This window comes from Rana temporaria, chromosome 3, assembly GCF_905171775.1.
Source record: "Rana temporaria chromosome 3, aRanTem1.1, whole genome shotgun sequence".
Lineage (NCBI taxonomy): Eukaryota > Metazoa > Chordata > Amphibia > Anura > Ranidae > Rana > Rana temporaria.
The window spans coordinates 335893417-335913898 of record NC_053491.1 but is presented as its reverse complement, the minus strand read 5'-3'; positions in this window follow the sequence as shown (position 1 = coordinate 335913898).

Sequence of the window (20482 nt, the reverse complement as noted above, 5' to 3'; positions counted from 1 at the left end):
GTGAGGAGTACAAAGACAAGTGCTTCTTGCCTACAGTCAAAGCATGGTGATGGGAGTGTCATGGTCTGGGGCTGCATAAGTGCTGCTGGCACTGGGAAGCAACAGTTCATTGAGGGAACAATGAATACCAACATGTACTGTGACATTCTGAAGCAGAGCATGATCCCCTCCCTTCGGAGACTGGGCCGCAGGGCAGTATTCCAACATGATAACAACCCCAAACACACTTCCAAGACAAGCACTGCCTTGCTAAAGAATCTAAGGGTGAAGGTGATGGACTGGCCAAGCATGTGTCCAGACCCTATTGAGCATCTGTGGGGCATCCCCAAACGGAAGATGGAGGAGCGCAAGGTCTTTAACATCCACCAGCTACGTGATGTTGTCATGGAGGAGTGGAAAACTACTCCAGTGGCAACCTGTGAAGCTTTGGTGAACTCCATGTCCAAGAGGGTTAAGGCAGTGGTGGAAAATAATGGTGGTCACACAAAATATTGACACTTTGGGCCCAATTTGGACATTTTCACTTAGGGGTGTACTCACTTTTGTTGCCAGTGGTTTAGACAATAATGGTTGTGTCTTGAGTTATTTTGAGGGGACAGCAAATTTACACTATAAGCTGTACAGTCACTACTTTACATTGTAGCAAAGTGTCATTTCTTCAGTGTTGTCACATGAAAAGATATAATAAAATATTTACAAAAATGTGAGGAGTATACTCACTTTTGTGCGATACTGTATACAAATCTATAAAAGGGACATAAGAAATACAGAAAATCATCCATATAAAAAATTATACAAATCATCATACTTTATGTTTAACTAGCCTTAAATAGGCTCTGCCTTACCCAAGATAGCTTCCAGAGTCACATGGGGCAGTAGCATCTAATCGGATAGCTTTCCCATTGACCTGGGAAACCATAGAGAAACCATGTTCCTCTTGACTCCCCCTGAAAATGCAATTCCACTCTGGACGAATGCCACCTACTGTAGAGAAAGTAGCCTGCATCTGCCTACAAGCTTATATTGGATTATTAAATATAACTATTGTTTGTATTGTTATTAAATTGCTGATTTTAATGATCTCGGTGTCAGCAGGGCCCTTTGTTTTCATTCGGCCGATTTGTGGCTTCTCTGGTGGAGGTGAGGTCCTGCTATCTAGTTGGGGACCGCCCACCACTTGCTCTGACCACGACTTGGATGTTCCTGCCCTTTGGTCGTGGCTTGTGCACACATGAATGCATGATTACTCGCAGAGGCGCTGTGCGGGGGGTCAGACCCGGTGATGTCACATGCAACGTCTGTTTCTCCCTTGTTTACATTTTACCATATCATTCATGGATATTCATCGGGTGGCCTTAAGCACTTTGTGCTGTTCTTAGCCATCATCTAGCCTGGATTATTGAAAGGCTGCTATAATCTTTGCAATGTTTGTACCGGCTATAGCAGCTCAGTTGGATGTAATAATAAGTGGCCATTTTCTCTTTTCCCTCCCTTTCTTGTCCCTTCCTCCTCCCTTTTCCTTTTCCTACCCCAACTATTTTCCGCTTTCCCTCCCCCTTTTCCCTTTTCCCTTCCCCCCTTTCCCATTTCCTACCTTGTTTTTCTATCCCCCCCCTTTTCTCCCCCCTTTTCTTCCCCATACTTCCCCCCTCCAAATCCCCATTATTTTTTCTTAGCCCTATATATTAATATATATTTATACATGGGTATTCATCATATAGGGCCATATTCTTATACATCTAAGGCGGCGGAACGTATGTACTTTACGTTACTCCGCCGCAAGTTTAAGTGGCAAGTGCCTGATTCACAAACCACTAACCTGTAAACTTGCGGCGGCGTCGCGTAAAGTCCACCCGCGCAAGCCATCCTAATTTAAATGATCCTGGCAGGGGGCGTGGATCATTTAAATTAGGCGTGCTCCCGCGCCGATCGTAATGCGCATGCTCCGTCGGCTAAATTACCCGACGTGCATTGCGCTAAATGACGTCTCACGGACGTCATTTGTTTTGACTGTAACGTAAATGGCGTCCAGCGCCATTCACGGACGACTTACGCAAACGAAGTTAAATTTTGAAATTTCGACGCGGGATCGACGGCCATACTTAACATTGAGTACGCCACCTAGGGGGCATCTTTATCTTTACGCCGCAGGTTCAGCGGACCGTATCCGCGGATAAATCCTCTCTAAGATTTCAGAGGATTTCAATGCGATGGCGTGTACACACCATCGCATTGAAATCCGCGCTGAAATCCTCTGCCGATGACGTGTCGCGCCGTCGCCGCTATTATGACGCGGCGACGGGCGCGACGCTGTCATATAAGGAATTCCACGCATGCGTCTATTCATTACGGCGCGTGCGGGGAATCCCTTTGGACGGATGGATCCGGTAAGTCTGTACAGACGAGCGGATCCATCCGTTGGAATGGATTCCAGCGGATAGATATTCTGTGCATGTCGACAAATATTTATCTGCTGGAAATCCATTCCAGGGGAGATTTATCTGCGGATAGATATCCGACGGAGTGTACACACCATAGGATCTATCCGCAGAAACCCATTTGATGGGATTTATCTGCGGATAGATTCTATGGTGTGTATGGGGCCTTTGGCTTTGACACTGTGTACGGGCCTGTGGGTAAGCAGCAGCACACCCATCTTTGCTGTCTGTATCTGTATCTATGACCCATATGTAAAATGTGTTATTCTATTTTAGATATCTTCGTGATAGAGCAGCATAAGCTCCGCAAAACATGTAGAGGACCACATGTCCTGTGGGGACCTACTATACCTTCTGTGTCCACCATCTTGTTATCTTGTTTTTTAACTTCATGTAAATTATGCTGTGTGTATAATGTGAATAAAAAACTCCTGTATAGAAAACAAAGTATTTGATGCTACGTGTAGAAGAACTAAAGTATTCTTAGTGCCTTATATGCATACATGAAAAATGTGTAATTTTTAATAACCCTCTCAGTGTATACTCAAAAACCTTGTTCATATATGTTTGCAATTATTTAACTAAGGCCCCATACACACCATAGAATCTATCCGCAGATAAATCCCATCAAATGGGTTTCTGCGGATAGATCCTATGGTGTGTACACTCCGTCGGATATCTATCCGCAGATAAATCTCCCCTGGAATGGATTTCCAGCAGATAAATATTTGTCGACATGCACAGAATATCTATCTGCTGGAATCCATTCCAACGGATGGATCCGCTCGTCTGTACAGACTTACCGGATCCATCCGTCCAAAGGGATTCCCCGCACGCGCCGTAATGAATAGACGCATGCGTGGAATTCCTTATATGACAGCGTCGCGCCCGTCGCCGCGTCATAATAGCGGCGACGGCGCGACACGTCATCGGCAGAGGATTTCAGCGCGGATTTCAATGCGATGGTGTGTACACGCCATCGCATTGAAATCCTCTGAAATCTTAGAGAGGATTTATCCGCGGATACGGTCCGCTGAACCGTATCTGCGGATAAATTCTATCGTGTGTATGGGGCCTGAATAGTGGTGGCCATTTTTGCTCATATACAGTACATACTGATGCTTGGCTATGTCCTATTGATCGACTTATTTAATTGATAGATTATTAAAACCTTGCTGTCCATTGACATTACCAGCCTCAACACAGCTCTGTAACAAATTCTTAGATTTTTTCTCCTCCAAAATTTTACAAAATAAGGCATCAACTACTTACCTCACCACATGTTTCTTCCACATCGCTTTCTAACCCACCCAGTTTTACTGGTTTCTCTCTCTCTACTTGACTCTGCATCTCTAATTAACCGCTTAAGGACCGCCTCACGCCGATATACGTTGGCAGAGCGGCACGTCTGGTCAAAGCACATACAGGTACGTTGCCCTTTAAAAACCCAGCCATGGGTCATGCGCGCGCCGTAGGCCTGAGCTCTGTGATGGCACCCTCGGGACCTGCGGACCCGATCGGGTCACAGAGCTGAAGATTGGGGAAAGGTAAGTGTAAACAAACCTCTCCCGTGCTTTCTAGTGAGCCTGTCACTGATCGTCTGTTCGCTGTCATAGCCACGCTCCCCTACAGTAAGAAACACACATTAGGTCACACTTAACCCCCTCATTTTCACAGTAACCAGTGCATTTTTATAGCATTGATCGCTGTAAAAATGACAATGATCCCAAAAATGTATCAAAAGTGTCAGATGTGTCCACCCTAATGTTGCAGTCACGATAAAAATCGCTGATCGTCGAAATTACTAGTAAAAAAAAATAATAATAATAAAAATGCCATAAAACTATCCCCTATTTTGTAGACACTGTGGGGCAGATTCAGATAGAGATACGACGGCGTATCTCCTGATACGCCGCCGTATCTCTGAGATCCGACGGTCGGATCTATGCGCCTGATTCATAGAATCAGGTTCCGCATAGATCTCCCTAAGATCCGACAGGTGTAAGAGACTTACACCGTCGGATCTTAGGCTGCAATCTCCCGCTGGCCTCTAGGTAACGCTTCCGTTTGTATACGCGACAAATATGCAAATGAGGAGATCCGCCGATTCAGAAACGAACGCCCGCCCGTCGCTTTTTTTTTTACGTTGTTTGCGCTTGGCTTTTTCCGGCGGATAGTTACCCCTGCTATATGTGGCGTATCCTATGCTAAGTATGGCCGTCGTTTTGAATTATTTACGTCGTTTGCGTAAGTCGGTCGCGAATACGGATGGACGTAATTTACGTTCCCGTCGAAACCAATGACGTCCTAGCGACGTCATTTGGAGCAATGCACGCTGGGAAATTTAGCCGGCGGCGCATGCGCAGTACGATCGGCGCGGGGACGTGCCTGATTTAAATAGTAAACTCCCCCTAGCCGCGAAATTTGAATTCCGCCGGGGGATTTACGATCCGCCGGCGCAACTTTCGAGGCAAGTGCTTTCTGAATACAGCACTTGCCTCAAAAACTTGCGCTGGCGGATCGTAAATAAGATAGATTACGCGGATCTAAAGATCCGCTGATCTATCTGAATCTGCCCCTATAACTTTTGCTCAAACCGATCAATAAATGCTTATTGTGATTTTTTTTACCAAAAATATGTAGAAGAATACGCATCGGCCTAAACTGAGGAAACATTTTTTTTTATATATTTTTTGGATATATTTATTATAGCAAAAAGTAAAAAATATTGAATTTTTTTCAAAATTGTCACTCTATTTTTGTTAATAGCGCAAAAAATAAAAACCGCAGAGGTGATCAAATACCACCAAAAGAAAGTTATATTTGTTGGAAAAAAAGGACGCCAATTTTGTTTGGGAACCACGTCGCACGACCCTGCAATTGTCAGTTAAAGTGACCCAGTGCCGAATCGCAAAAAGGGGCCTGGTCCTTAAGCTGCAAAATGGTCCGGGGCTTAAGTGGTTGAATTGGTCTCTATTTATTTAAATAATTTTTTAATTCTCTATTCCCCATTATTATCAATATCATAAATGACTCCCTTAACTCTGCTTTTGAGTTGCTGAGGGTGGGAGTTGCTGATGAGGGCTGAGGGCGGGAGCAGCAGCTAGTCCGAGTGCCTGCGAAATCCCCGGAACTATGGAGGAGTGAGGAGTCGACTTTCCCATGCATCAACACCTGCACGGTTAGGACAAGTCTGTAGCTGAGAATTCCAGCGGAGACATCCATGAATCCTCCCTAGCTCCCTCGTTGCACCTTCTCGCGACCACCCCCCACCCCCCTTCCGGGCTGGCGCTGGAGACTGATTGGGAGAGGACCCGAGGAGGATCCAGCCGGGTCAGCACACGTATTCGGCATTCAAGCCGTACAGCACAACGGAGCGGAGCGGAACGGCTAGAAGAGACGTAGCTGCAGGGGGGCGATCATAGACGGGACCCCCGTTCGTTCCACACATCCCGCTCAATCACCGTCTGCGGTAGCCTGATGCCTCACCCGCCACCCACCTGCTGTCACTGACGCTCTGTCCGCTCTGTCCGACACTTACCTGCAGACACCGATCTCCTCTCCTCGCCTGCTGGACTCTGGAATCCAAAACTAACTACACGCTGCCATTGCTGCGGGACCCCAAGACAGCTGGAGCGTGTGGTATAATCGTGAGTAAATCCTGTGTACTGCATCCCACGCTTGTGAGTAGCGGGGGACCAGTAGTACAGGGAACAGCAGTGGGTGCAATTAATACAGATTAATACAAACAATGAGGGCTAATGTTTTAAGATGCTTTCAAAAGCACGCCTGTTTAGACCAAGCTTAAATCTTGCTTAAACCCTGCTTGAATTCCTGTTTGAATCTCTTATGGAAATCTTGCTTAAACCGTGTTCGAATTCCTGCTTTAATCTCTGGAGTTGAATGCCCTTTGCTTTAATGAAATTGAACAAACTGTATATATAACATACATAAATATATAAGTAATAATCCCCGCTGACTGGAAGAGAGGTAACAAGTGGCCCTTACTGTAATGTTGGATAAACACAAAAGAGTGGAAAAAGAGTGGCATGTGGAGTGCGGCGAGCAGGGCCTGAGTTATTTTGGGGAGCAGTGATTCTGACACAGTGAATAATGTAATTGTGGACTTTCTTAGATCACCCCTGTGTGCACAGGGGACTTCTTTCAGAGTTGAAGCTTTGCTGGGCTGCCAGGTGCTGTGCACACAATGGACTACCATAGATACGTTAGAAATGAAGGTTGACATACATTACAGAAATGCCTTACGACAGCATTATAAGCCTACGAAGTATTACTCACTGGTGATAAAACATTTTAGGGGTTGCTGAGCCCTCTGCACAAAATTGGAGTGCAAAACAAACTTAGCGAAGGGAATTAATTCTAGAACAGATATCCTATGCCCCTCCCAAGGAACACCTCTTAAACAAAGTACATTAATATTAATGCCAAATAAATAAAATAGATTGGATAGATATATATTATATACAAAACCGGGCGCTAATAACAGATGAGCTTGACAACTATTGCGTAGGGATTTAATCGATAATAAATATTTTAAACAAACAAGAATTACAACACCCGCCAGAATGACAGAATAACAAAAAAGAGGGAAGCCTAATACAGGATGAGGGGGAAGACCGCTAAGAGGCGCTACTGCTAATCCACCAAAAATAAGCGCTAGCCCGAGTACAATTAAAAAATATATGATAAAACTGGGCTCAGAAGACAATCAGAAGTCATGGAGAGAGTAAGGCCCCTTATAACGTCGGACGAAGAAGAAGAGGATTTAGAAGAGAATGGATCGGTAGAAGATCAACTCCCTACTAAAGGAGAAATAGCAAAAATGTTTGCCAGAATGGAATGAGTCATACACAAAATGGAATCATCTCTTAAAGGAGAAATGGAATCAATACATGAAGGTATGAACCATATTTTGAGGAGAGTAGAAGAAACAGAAGAACAAATAGACTTCCAAGCAGCAGAAGTAAAAGAACTAAAAGTCCAGATGAAAGAGATACAAAAAGAACAAAGGTATTTGAAATACAGCCTGGAAGACCAGGAAAATCGCAACAGAAGAAACAACTTGAAGATTAGGGGACTGCCGGATGAACAAGTAGAAGACCTACAGGAAAAAAACTATAAAATATTCGGCCAGATGTTAGGCAAAACAGCAACCAATAAAATAAAGCTTGAAAGAATTCACCGGATTAGAAAACCACCAGGAGTCGCGGAGGAACTGCCAAGAGATGTAATCGTGCGATTTCACAATTTTCAAGACAAGGAGCAGATTCGCTCATATCTGAAAACCAAGGGCCCCGCTAAGTTTGAAGAGTCTACGCTGCAGATTTTCCCAGACCTTTCAGCCAAGACACTAGCAAGGAAAAGAATATTGAAACCATTATTGGAACAATTAAAACGACAGGACATTCAATACTTCTGGGGTTTCCCAGCATGTTTAGTTGGAAAAAAGGAAGGACGCTCTGCTACCCTAAGATTCCCAGAAGACACGGTGAGCTTCTGCAAAAAGCTGAATATTGCAGAGATAGAAATCCCGGGATGGTGGGAAAAAGAGCAGAGGAGGCCTAGCACAGAACAGCAGCTTTGGCAACGGACTTCAAGAAAAAACAAATAACTTCTTATATAAGTAGTGACATGGTACTAAGTAGAGAAGATAAGAAAACGAACAGAGGAGGGAGGGGGAAAATGGGATCATTTACCCATAGGGGAGACGGGGGGGGGTGAGGGGAGGGGGAGGGAGAGGGTAGGGAAGGACGTGGTGTGATCGTGGGTATGGGTAGGGTTTTCCATAGAATATGAAAGAAAGGGGATCAAGGGGGCACAGGGATTCTCCCAATAGGGGAGGACACAAGCTCCCGAACAAAGCCCTCTCAGAGTCCAACTCCGAGGGGGAGAACCGTAGGGCCAGATGGAGGAGGGCCACGGATCTATAGGCCTTTGGGAGGCCAATAGCCCCCAAGATGGGGGGAAGGGGGAGGGAGGGTAGGGTAGGTGGGAGGGGAGGGACAGAGAGGGGAGGTCTCTACGAGAATACATATTATAGCTCTAGCTCTAAAAAGACTCCTCATAATATTCAATGTCAAAAATTAATATAATATCTTATAATGTTCGTGGTATAAATGCCCCCATCAAAACTGCAAACATAATAAGGGAGTTGGTCTTTTTAAAAGCTGACATGATATTCTTACAGGAAACTCATTTGATCCAGAGTACAAGTCGTAGAATAGTTTCTAAAGAGTTTCCCCTATGGTTCTATGCTGACTCGCCCATCCCCCGCGCTAAAGGGGTAGCCATAGGGTTCGCCAGGGGCGTTCGGTTCACTTTGGAGGGAAGGAGAGCGGACCCGGATGGTCGCTCCCTATTTCTCAACGGGAAATTAAACGGGACAGATATGGCACTGGCGAACATCTATGGACCGAATAAAAAATCGGCTCAATTTCTGGCTGGTAAAGTGGAAGAGTTCATGAGCTTTAAGATAGGGAGGGCCATTATAGGTGGGGATTTCAACCTATGTTTAGATCCTAAACTTGATAGTACGTCACATGCACAGGCGAACGAGATGGGTGAAAGGAACAAATTAAAAAAGAAGATGCACCAACATCAGTTGGTAGACGCATGGAGAGCACAACATATGAGACAAAGAGATTATACATTTCGTTCGCCAGTGCATGGGACGTACACTAGAATAGATTATCTTGTGGTAGAGCATAGACTGTTAGAACTGTTGGAAGATACAAAGATAGGAATCTTAACATTCTCTGACCACGCACCAATCTCTTTACAACTGAAAATAGGTGAGAAAGGAAATAAGAAAAGTAACTGGAGGTTTTTTTTTTTATATCATTTATTTTTATTTGCTTTTCTTGATTCAGTGATTGTCAGGTTCAGTGAACATTATTACAAAGTAAAAATGGTATAACAAACAGCGACCTTGTGCCATGAGGAGAGAGTATACAGTTGCGGTTAACCCAAAGGAGAAATAAAAAAAAGAAAAGAAGAAAAAAAAGAAAAAAAAAAGTGAAATAAAAGAGAGCCAACTGCCTTTTACTCTTCCCCCCTGTGTCTATTCCCTTGTGTCTCCCTCCCCCCTCCCTCCCCCAATCCTAGGGAGCGTGCCACCCTCTTCGTTTCCTTGCTTAGGAAATGGGCGGGTCAGTCTGCTAACCTCACTACCTCCATGAGTCATTGGCGAGAAAAATCTGGCTAGCGAGCCTTCTATCTGGGCCCCTCCCCCAGGGGTCGCCGCTATGGAGACGGTTGGGCAGTTAAACTGTAGATATCCCTTGTTGCCAGAGGAGGTGCCATCTCAATGAGCGGGGGCATCTTCGCCGCTAGGTCCCTCCATGATCTCCCACATCCCTCATCCAGGGTCCCCAGAGTCTCACAAATTTCCCATATTTCCCTTGTCTGGTGAAGGTCACTCTCTCGCTGGAAATGGTTAGATTAATGGTCGCTACCCAATTTTCTACGGACGGGGGGGGCATGTGCTTGCCAATTTTGAGCTATTATCTTGCGTGCCTGAAATAGGCATCTTAATATTGCTTCCAGGTTGCCAGGTGGAACTTGATTGTCCTCCATGCATCCTAGCAGGCAGGTCAGCGCCACTGGGTCGAGGGAAGACCCAAAAACCCTATTAATCCTCTCAGTTATCTCCACCCAATAACTGTAGAGCTTTGGGCACCTCCAAACCATATGTAGGAAATCTCCTTTAGCTCCACATCTTGGGCATTCATTGTTTTGCCTCCACCCTAATTTGAACAATTTTTGGGGAGTATAATACACCCTGTGCAATAAGAACAGGTGGGACAGTCTCTGCGCTGGAGCTATTGAGACCAAAACTCCTCGATGCAGGATCTTGTCCCACTGTTCAGGGGTTACTGTCCCGACGTCCCTTTCCCATCCTTCTCTGCTCTTATTGGGGCCCGCTCGGCTTATTGCTTTAGTCCCCAGAGTGATGTACATTACTGAAATTAGGCCTTTCGCTGTTCTTGCCTTGATTAATCTAAGGAGGGCGGGAATCTGGGTCCATATAAGTGTCTGTGAGGCAAATTGTGATTGAATGGCATGGCGCACCTGAAGATATTTATAAAATGTCTTATTTGAAATGTTATATTCCCTTGTCAATACAGAAAATGGTTTTATGCTATCCCCCTCGAATAAGTGTATTAACCGGGTTATACCCTGTCTCTCCCATTCCCCTGGTTTCTCTATATTCATCACCTCCTGTAAATTTTTATTGTTCCATAAAGGGGAAAATTGTGTTACCCCGACATACCCCAATAAAACCTTTGCTGTCTGCCATATTTTACTCACTAATTTTGTAGTCGGGCATTTATAAACAAAAAAATCTGCCTCTAAAGCTTCCACAAGTACCCTATGGGGATTCCCTGCTAGTAGCAATCAGCTATTGGGATTATCTGGCTCCGTGGTTCCACAACCCGCCAGATGTTGCAGCTGGGCTGCTACAAAGTATAGTCTATAGTGCCCCCCTCTTTTACCGGCAGTTGTAATGTTTGCAAGCTAATCCGGGCTTGACCCCCCCTCCATATTAGTTCTCTGAATAGCGTCTCCATTTTTTTGAACCACGATTACCCTAGCCAGATCGCAGAGTTATGGAGCAGATATAGTATCTGTGGCTGCCATATCATTTTTATTAAATTGCAGCGTCCTGCTACCGAAAGCGGTAGGCGTTTCCATATATCACATTTTTGTTTTAATTTGAGTAGAAGTGGGGAGATATTAATATTTGCATATTGCGTGACATCCTTCGTAACCCAGATCCCTAGATATTTTAGTTTGGTGACCACACTTAATTGGGAGATTCCTGGAAATGTCTGGGGACCGAGTGGGTCCAATGGTAACAAGGCAGATTTTTCCCAGTTGATAGTAAGACCTGAAAACTGTCCAAATTCCCCGACCATTTTCATCACTCTGTCTAGTGAAGTTTCCACGTCCCCTAGAAAAAACAAAACGTTGTCTGCAAATAATGCGATCCTGTCCTCCCCCATCTGTCTTCTGAACCCCCTTATGTCCGCCCTCGTCCTGGCCATAATAGCCAGGGGCTCCATGGCAAGGGAAAACAAAAGGGGGGGGACAGAGGGCACCCCTGCCTCGTCCCTCTTTCCAAATGGAACACTTCTGACAACTCATTGTTTATTCTAACTTTGGCTCTTGGTTCCCTATACAGTAATCTAACCCAGCTGATAAAGAGAGGTCCAAAACCAAAATTTTCTAGCGCCTTCCATAAGTACGACCATTCTAGGCTATCGAAGGCCTTTGCCGCGTCAAGTAACAACACCGCTCTAGAGCCCCCGTTGTCTATTGGTGCCTGTAAATTCAGAAAGAGCCTTCTAATATTGGTGCTAGTTGCTCTACCTGGTATGAAACCTGACTGGTCTGGATGGACTAAGTGGTTGATACATCTATTTAAACGAGTCGCTAGTACTCTGGCCAGGATCTTTACATCAGTACATAATAGCGATATTGAACGGTAGGATGAAGGGTCCAGTCGGTCCTTCCCCTCCTTGTGGATTACAATTATGGCCGCTTCCGACATTGAGCTAGGAAGTGCCCCCCCACTTGCTGCCCCCTCCAGGGTCCTAAGCAATTCTAGTAATAGTACCTCCCCATATCGCCTATATACCTCTATTGGGAGCCCATCGGGGCCAGGGGACTTCTGGTTAGGCATGCCAGCCACTGCTTGCTTTATTTCCTCTAGGGTAATTGGTGCCTCCAGGTCCTGCATGTCCTTAACTGGCAAAGTGGGGACTGTTATTGCTTGAAAAAAATCTTCCATATCGCCACTCCTCGCCCTTTTTTTGGATTTAAACAGCGTTTTGTAATACTCGCAAAACGTGTTTATCACCAATTGGCCATTGGTCGATATTTCTCCCCCTGCTGTCCTTATTGCTGGAACATTTGATGGAGGGGAGTTGGTTCTACACAAAAGCGATAGCATACGGCCCACTTTCTCCCCTTCACCAAATTGACACTGCCTCTGTAATATTCTCTTGCTCTCTAACTTCCTCAAGATGGTCGTTTTATGCTCCAGCTGCTTCCCCAGCCATTCTTTCTGCCTGGTTGGAGTAGGCTCCTCAATAAACCTCACTTCTGCCTGGGCCACCTCCAATCCAAGTTTGCCCTCTCGCTCTCTTCCTTCGCTTTTGACTCTTGCTACCTGTTGGATCAAAAGGCCTCTTAAAAAACTGGAGGTTAAATGAAGAACTGTTATTGGACAAGGAATTAGAGGAGAGAATAAGGAAGGAGTTAGATCAGTCCTTTAAGGAAAATAATACAGAGGGAATGTCTGAGGCTATAATTTGGGAAACTCACAAGGTATACATTAGGGGAATCCTAATAAGAGAAGGAGCAGAAAAAAAGAAAAGAAATAAAGATAAAAAAATAAATGTAACTAAAGAAATTTTTGAACTAGAACAATTACACAAAGAAACAGCTCAAAAAGACCTTTTACTGAACCTTAGTATTGAGTATAATTTAGGGGTCTGATAATGATGATATAGATATAGATATATAATATAGACGTTCACTTTAAGGATTGATAATGCACTTTTGTTTGCTTTTTCACAGATGTTCACAGCTTCTTCGTTTTGTCCTTGGGAATCAGACAGAAGACTGATAAGACCAGTTGAAAATAGACTTTCTATTAAACCAGTTTGAACTGACCAAAGACTCATGGATAAGGTTTTTCTGCCAGTCACGTGATGTAACCCCCCATTTAACTGTTCCCATGCTATAAAGAAGATATGGACTTTGATTGGACTAAAACTATACGATCACACCTTTATCACGCCTAGAATACAGTTGATACATACCCATATCTTATGAATATTCATACGTATAAATTGTTTTGCCCTGTAGTTGTAAGCTCAGAAACACTTTCACTTTTACTCGCTTATAGTAGCCGAGATCTGTGTTGTCTTTCTCCATTGCAATGTCTTTTTTTTTTTTTTTTTTTTTTTTTTTTCTCTTTTTTTTAAAGTGTATTTTGTGCGTGTACTCGAGAGAGGAGCTGGACTGCAGGAGTTGGGAGTAGGCAGGCCTCCCCCAGAGGCAATCTGCCACCTTTCTCCATGCCCCGGGTGGCAATGGCGGGTGTGTGAGGGGGTCCTCCCACACAGCCCGCCCTACCTGCTCCGCTTTGAAGCCCAACGGGGCAGAGGGACTCCCTATAAGGGAGTGAGAGGATTAGCCCGCTCAACCAGCCCCATTAGTCCTTCGCCTCTCTTTTAGAGACCGCGTGGTCAATGTGCGTGTGTTAACCCAATTTAGAGTGCGTGTGTAGGTGTGGTGGTTTTTGTGGGAGGGGGGTGGGCATACTAAGCACAGGCTTACCTTGCACAGCACACCCACCGGGAGCCGGGCTGAGACCACCAAACTCAATTCACATGAAGCCGAGACCGGGATCCGAACCTCTAGCTGCAGAGGTGAATGGCTTGTCAGCGCAGTGCCAATCGCGTTGAGCCACCGCAGCTCCCTGCGCATTGCAATGTCTTAATTAAAGCACCTACTTATTATCTTTATCTACCATCTTATCTGATCGTCTTAATTAAGACCCCCAAATCGGATTTAACAGCTGGTGCCGTGACCCGGATTCAGTTCCGTTGGATTTCTGACCAAAGAGACGGGATACCCATGGTGGGCAGAACCAGTGGCCACGGTAAGAAAACCTTTTATTCTTACTCATTCTGCCCACCACGGCAAGTACCAGTCGGTGTCTGAAGTCTATTGGCTGACGTCTGATGTGTTTGTTTTTCTTTGATGAGATAGTGAGATAAAATTAATGCAAACCAGAGTAATGTTAATGCTACACTGTTTGACCCAAATAACTCCTCTACTTCACTTGTTGCAGAAATAATAGAGTATAGTAATCATTGTTGGTGGATTGCTAATATTTTGTTTATATGCTTGGGGTGTCAATAGTTTTATGAGACTTGTGAAAAGGTCTGACCAGAGGACTGTAGTAGTGAGCCTGTGTGGCGAGTAAGGCCTGTGTGGCCAAGTGTAAAAGAAGTGCCATTTGATGGCTACTGTGTGTAGCCCAAGAGAAATTTTGGGTGACGACCCATAAATTTTTAAGTAGAGACTCGAGAGTGAGTTCTCTAGATTGGGAGTACGGTGCTCCCATGGACCTTTCAAACTGGGAAAGGTAGAAGTGGCACAAGTAAGTCCTACGACTGACATGACAGACCGATGTGGACAGTGGTTAAGATAACACCAAGACTATTATAGGCTGGACCAAAACAGAGCTGATCTAGTACCTGCAGGAGTTATGATCAAATTGGGTATCTGTGTATGTTCATTTTTATGACAGAGTTGAATAAGGTAATTAAAAATGTACAATGTGTTTTTTAAAGTATGCAATGTGATGAAACTAACTAATTATGAGCCTGTCAAAGTTAGAGAATTAGACCAGGCAATGCCATTGTTGTTATATAAATATTTAAGAAATGTTTGAGAAGCAGAAAATCAATGCTACTTTTGGATGATTGTAAGATAATGATGAGACAAGCCTGCTGATTTTTGCAGTTTCCTCCCCCCTCCTTTGTGCTTGGGTTAGTGTGTGAAGAAAAGAGTCAGATGCCTCTTCCTTCAAATTCCTGTGTAATAGAGCCAGATACTTCTGAATATCTAAGAAATGTTTAATTATGTGGCAACGTGAAATCCTAGTTAAAAATTGTTAGTTTTTGTTATGTAACTCTAGGATTTAAAAAAAGAAAGAAAAGGTAGCCATGATTATTATAATTATTTAAATGTTTTCAAGAAACAAGAAAGTGGAGAAAGGCAATTTTATTATAAGAGGAAAAGGTTTAAAGGAACATTAAAGTGAATTGCATTATGAAGAAAGTGCACAGAATGTTGTAGAATTATTGAGGATTGCTGGATGTGAGAAAAGAGAAAAGGCTGAATGCTTTTGTAGCCCAATATGATGGTCAAGGCGCTGTTTCTCAAAAAGAAACCAGGAAATGCTAGAATTGTGGCAGGATTGGCTAGAAAATGCAGATTGCCTGACAGACGCAAGTAGAAGAAAGAGAGAGATGATGAATGAATGGTAAAGCAGTATGAACTTTCTGAGCACACAGAAGTTAATTTGTGCATGTCTGAGATGGATGGTAAAGAATGTTTTGTAACATTACGCTTTCCACTTCAACTAACGTTATGATGGAATAACAGAATTGCAGTTGAGGAATCAAAGCTACAATAGCCTTTGTTTGGATGGTGATTTTATGGTTGCATTCATTTCTGATCCTGCTGAGATAAATGACATTATTAGGTTTAGTGGGAAGGATGAGGAGCAAGCGTTTATGCTCATCTGAAAGACCAGCAACATGAAGAAAAAGATGGTGACGAAGGCAAAGATGGGACTGGTGCCAGTACTTTAACATTAAGTTCAACTGAGAGGTGTCCAATTTGTCTGAACAGTCTTTCCCTGAAGGTTGGCTTTCCAGAAGATTGTTGTCACGTTTTCTGTATCCTGCATTCTTAAATGGTGTGAAATCTCTTCATCCTGCCCTGTTGACTGCAACCCTTTTCAAGCCATGTATAAAATAGATTTGGCTGGTGGATGCACCAAGAGCCATGCTGTGGGAAGAACACAAAAAGAAAACTGCAGCTGCAACCTGTGACAGTGGTGCTGTACAATAGAGAAGACATGCTTTGAAATGGATGTTATGAAGCAATACCGCTTGAATTAGGAGAAATGGAAGTGAAAAGATGTACTACAATCAAGCTTGCTAGCTTTTTCCTAGAGAGAGAAGAAGACCTCAAAGAGGAGGGTGACCAGATCTGCTTAAAACTTATGGAAGAAGAAATGCAGCAAATTTCCCCAATAAAGGACACTACTCTTAAAAATCCTGATCTATCAAATCCTGTTTGTGGACGGTTCATGCCTGTACAAAAGATGGAGTCCCAAGAATGGCATATGCGGTGACAACATTGGAGGAAGTGATTGAGATCCAGCTACTCCCTTCATCACTTTCAGCTCAGGTTGCCAAAGTGGTAGCACTCACAAGAGCCAGTGAGACTGCAAAGGATCAAACAGCCAACATCAACACTGATAGCAAGCATGCTGTCAAAGTAATCCATGATTATGGACCCATAAGGAAGAACAGAAGACTCACAACTGCTGCAAGAGAACCAATTCAAAACTGAAAATATGTTCAAGAACTTTTTGAACCAGTCACCCTCCCAAAGGAAGTAGCCACCCTGAAGGTCAACGCACATACTGAAGGACAACCCATGGAAGAAAAAGGAAACAGTTGTCTGATCATACTGCCAGGAAGACTGCTGAAACACCCATGGAAGCAATCATGACCCTAATCAATGATTTTGCAACGGAATAAGAAGAAGCCTGTAACAGATTGAAGGAAAAGAAAAGAACAAATACTGAAAGTAAAGGAACTGATTAAGAAAGTGCAAGAATCTGCACCTGACGATTGGAACAAAGAAGGATCAAGATGGACTTGTGCAAGGAAAAGGGAATATGTGTCCCGTCTCAAACGGAGAAGATTATTATGCCACTAGCTCATGGACTGAGTCATGTATGCCCTAAGCAATGGAGAGAGACATAAGCAAGGCTGGATGGTTTATTTGTTACTCCAGAAATGTATATCAAGACTTTGTTGAGGGATGCACGATCTGTGCTAAAAATAACCCAGGAAAACCGACCAGAGTAACACAAAGACATTTGGCCAAGTCACTATTCCTTTTCCAAAAACTTCAGATTGATTAAATCCTATTGCCCAAATCAGGCCAATATCAATATGTTTTGTTGTGCGTAGAAAATGTTTTCAAACTGGATAGAAGCCTGGCCAGTGGCTAAAGCAAATGCCAAGACAACAGCAAGGAAACTCCTTTCCGAAGTAATATGCCGCTTGAAGTCCCTGAAATCCTAGAGAATGACAGAGGAACACATTTCACTGGACAGATCATGCAAATTACATGCAGGGACTTGGCAATTGAGCAGGCCTTTCATGCCTCTATAATCCTCAGAGTTCAGGAAAGATAGAAAAATATAGGAATCATTAAAGACAGGCTAGCCAAATTAATGCAGGGAAAGGAAAGACAGGTCAGTAAGGAAACAATGACCAGAACTGTGACCTCTGGTTCTTTACAACAACAGGATTACCCCTACTTATAGGTCAGAAAATGTTAGCCCTTATGCGATTTTATTTGGGGGCCCATCTAAGACAGGGTTGTATTTTCCACATCAGACTGCTGTAACGTATAATGATTTTGTTTTGTTATGTAATTGTCTAATACAAGCAACTAACTGCGATGCACAAGTTGTTTTTGATTCAATTCTAGATCAAGAAATTGGAACACATGATTTACAGCCAAATGATTGGGTCCTAGTACAAGAACATGTGAAAGTACCTTTGAGACCAAAGTCTGAAGGACCCTACCAAGTGTTCCTGACAACTGCTACAGCTGTAAAGTAATGTGCATACATGCCAGCCATTGCAAGAAAGTACAGCTAATTTCAAAAGATGAGTAAACTACTGTTATGCCTTTGCTTGATCTTAGTCAAGGCTATAGAGGAAAATCACTTGTACAAATTACACATGCTGACAGGCATAAGGAGCCATTTGAGTAATTGCTAGATATGTTCACATAGGCCAGACAGTTAAAAAAAAAAAAAAAAAAGAAAAAAAAAGGGGCACACACCTAGTACTCGTTTACTTTAATTTTGAGTTTAAGCAATACAAGGCTGCCCAAACTAGTATGTCAAGAATATCACAAATGTTGTATTATTGTGAAAATACATTTTATGCTAAATATAACTCGAGGCCTTTTGGAACACCTCCTTGTTTAGTAAGGAAAAGAGGTATACAATGTGACATTATGATAGGAAATATGAAAGACTCAGATTAAACTTTGTTTAGATATGGTAAATTTTCATGGATTCAACAGATATGTTTTTGTCCTCATAGGAATTATTGTTATAGGATTGCTTGTTTATTTTATTTTTTATTTTTTTTCAGGTGTGCTAAATGTGAAATACAATGACAGTTAGATCTGAGGGAGACGACCCCCAAGGAAGAAATAGTGTTATCAGATTGTCAGATTAGCAAATTTGTATGATACCAAGTTGGGTGATATGAATGAGTAAAGATATGTATCCACATACACCCTTAGGCCCCATACACACGAGCGGATTTATCCGCAGATACAGTCCAGCGGACCGTATCCGCGGATAAATCCTCTCGAGGATTTCAGCAGATTTCTATGCGATGGCGTGTACACACCATCGCATTGAAATCCGCGCTGAAATTCTCTGGCGATGATGTGTCGCGTCGTCGCCGCTATTATGACGCGGCGACGGGCGCGACGCTGTCATATAAGGAATTCCACGCATGCGTCAAATCATTACGACGCGTGCAGGGAATCCCTTTGGACGCATGGATCCGGTGAGTCTGTACAGACGAGCGGATCCATCCGTGGGATCCGATTCCAGCAGATAGATATTCTGTGCATGTCGACAAATATTTATCTGCTGGAATTCGGAAATATCCGCGGATAAATATCCGCCGGAGTGTACACACCATAGAATCTATCCGCAGAAACCCATTCGATGGGATTTATCTGCGGATAGATTCTATCGTGTGTACGGGGCCTAGGAAGAACTTTACTCCACATAGATGTGAAGTAGTACTGTGGACCCTTTGGTGTCATACTAGGTAGAGAAGAGATGGTAGTGACCCCGCCATGGGGGTTAAGAGGAGGGAAATGAGTATAATTTAGGGGTCTGATAATGATGATATAGATATAGATATATAATATAGACGTTCACTTTAAGGATTGATAATGCACTTTTGTTTGCTTTTTCACAGATGTTCACAGCTTCTTCGTTTTGTCCTTGGGAATCAGACAGAAGACTGATAAGACCAGTTGAAAATAGACTTTCTATTAAACCAGTTTGAACTGACCAAAGACTCATGGATAAGGTTTTTCTGCCAGTCACGTGATGTAACCCCCCATTTAACTGTTCCCATGCTATAAAGAAGATATGGACTTTGATTGGACTAAAACTATACGACCACACCTTTATCACGCCTAGAATACAGTTGATACATACCCATATCTTATGAATATTCATACGTATAAATTGTTTTGCCCTGTAGTTGTAAGCTCAGAAACACTTTCACTTTTACTCGCTTATAGTAGCCGAGATCTGTGTTGTCTTTCTCCATTGCAATGTCTTAATTAAAGCACCTACTTATTATCTTTATCTACCATCTTATCTGATCGTCTTAATTAAGACCCCCAAATCGGATTTAACAGTATTAAAAGAGAGGAAATTCGAGAATTAATAGAACAGGAATCCCGAACAGCTTTAAGTATGGTTAAAAAAGAACAATATCAATGGGGTAACAAGATGGAAAAACACTTAGCAAATATTCTAAAAAATAAATAAATAAATAATTATATTGAAAGAATACAGACAAAAAATGGAGATATAAAATTCAGGACTTCAGATATTATTGAAAGTTTTCAGGAATTCTACGGGAAACTCTATTCTATCAATAAGAATAGAACTAAAGAAGACGTAAAATTAAAAGAGGAGAAATCTAGAGCATACCTGAAGAATTTAGACTTAAATAAAATCCCTGAAAGCATACTTAGTAATCTTGAAACCCCTATAACAGAAGAAAAAATACTTAAAATTATACAAGAATTGCCTAAAGGTAAAAGCCCCGGTCCTGACGGATTGACAACATTGTATTATAAAATCCTGTCTGACATATTAGTCCCAAAATTATGGGCCAGATTCAGCAATAACTGCGGCGGCGTAACGTATTGTCTTTACGTTACACCGCCACAAGTTTTCAGCGTAAGTGCCTGATTCACAAAGCACTTACCTGTAAACTTGCAGCGGTGTAACGTAAAGACTTCTGGCACAAGCCCGCCTAATTCAAATGGGGCGTGTACCATTTAAATTAGGCGTGCTCCCGCGCCAAACGTTCTGCGCACGCTCTGTTTATAAATTTCCCGCCGTGCTTTGTGCA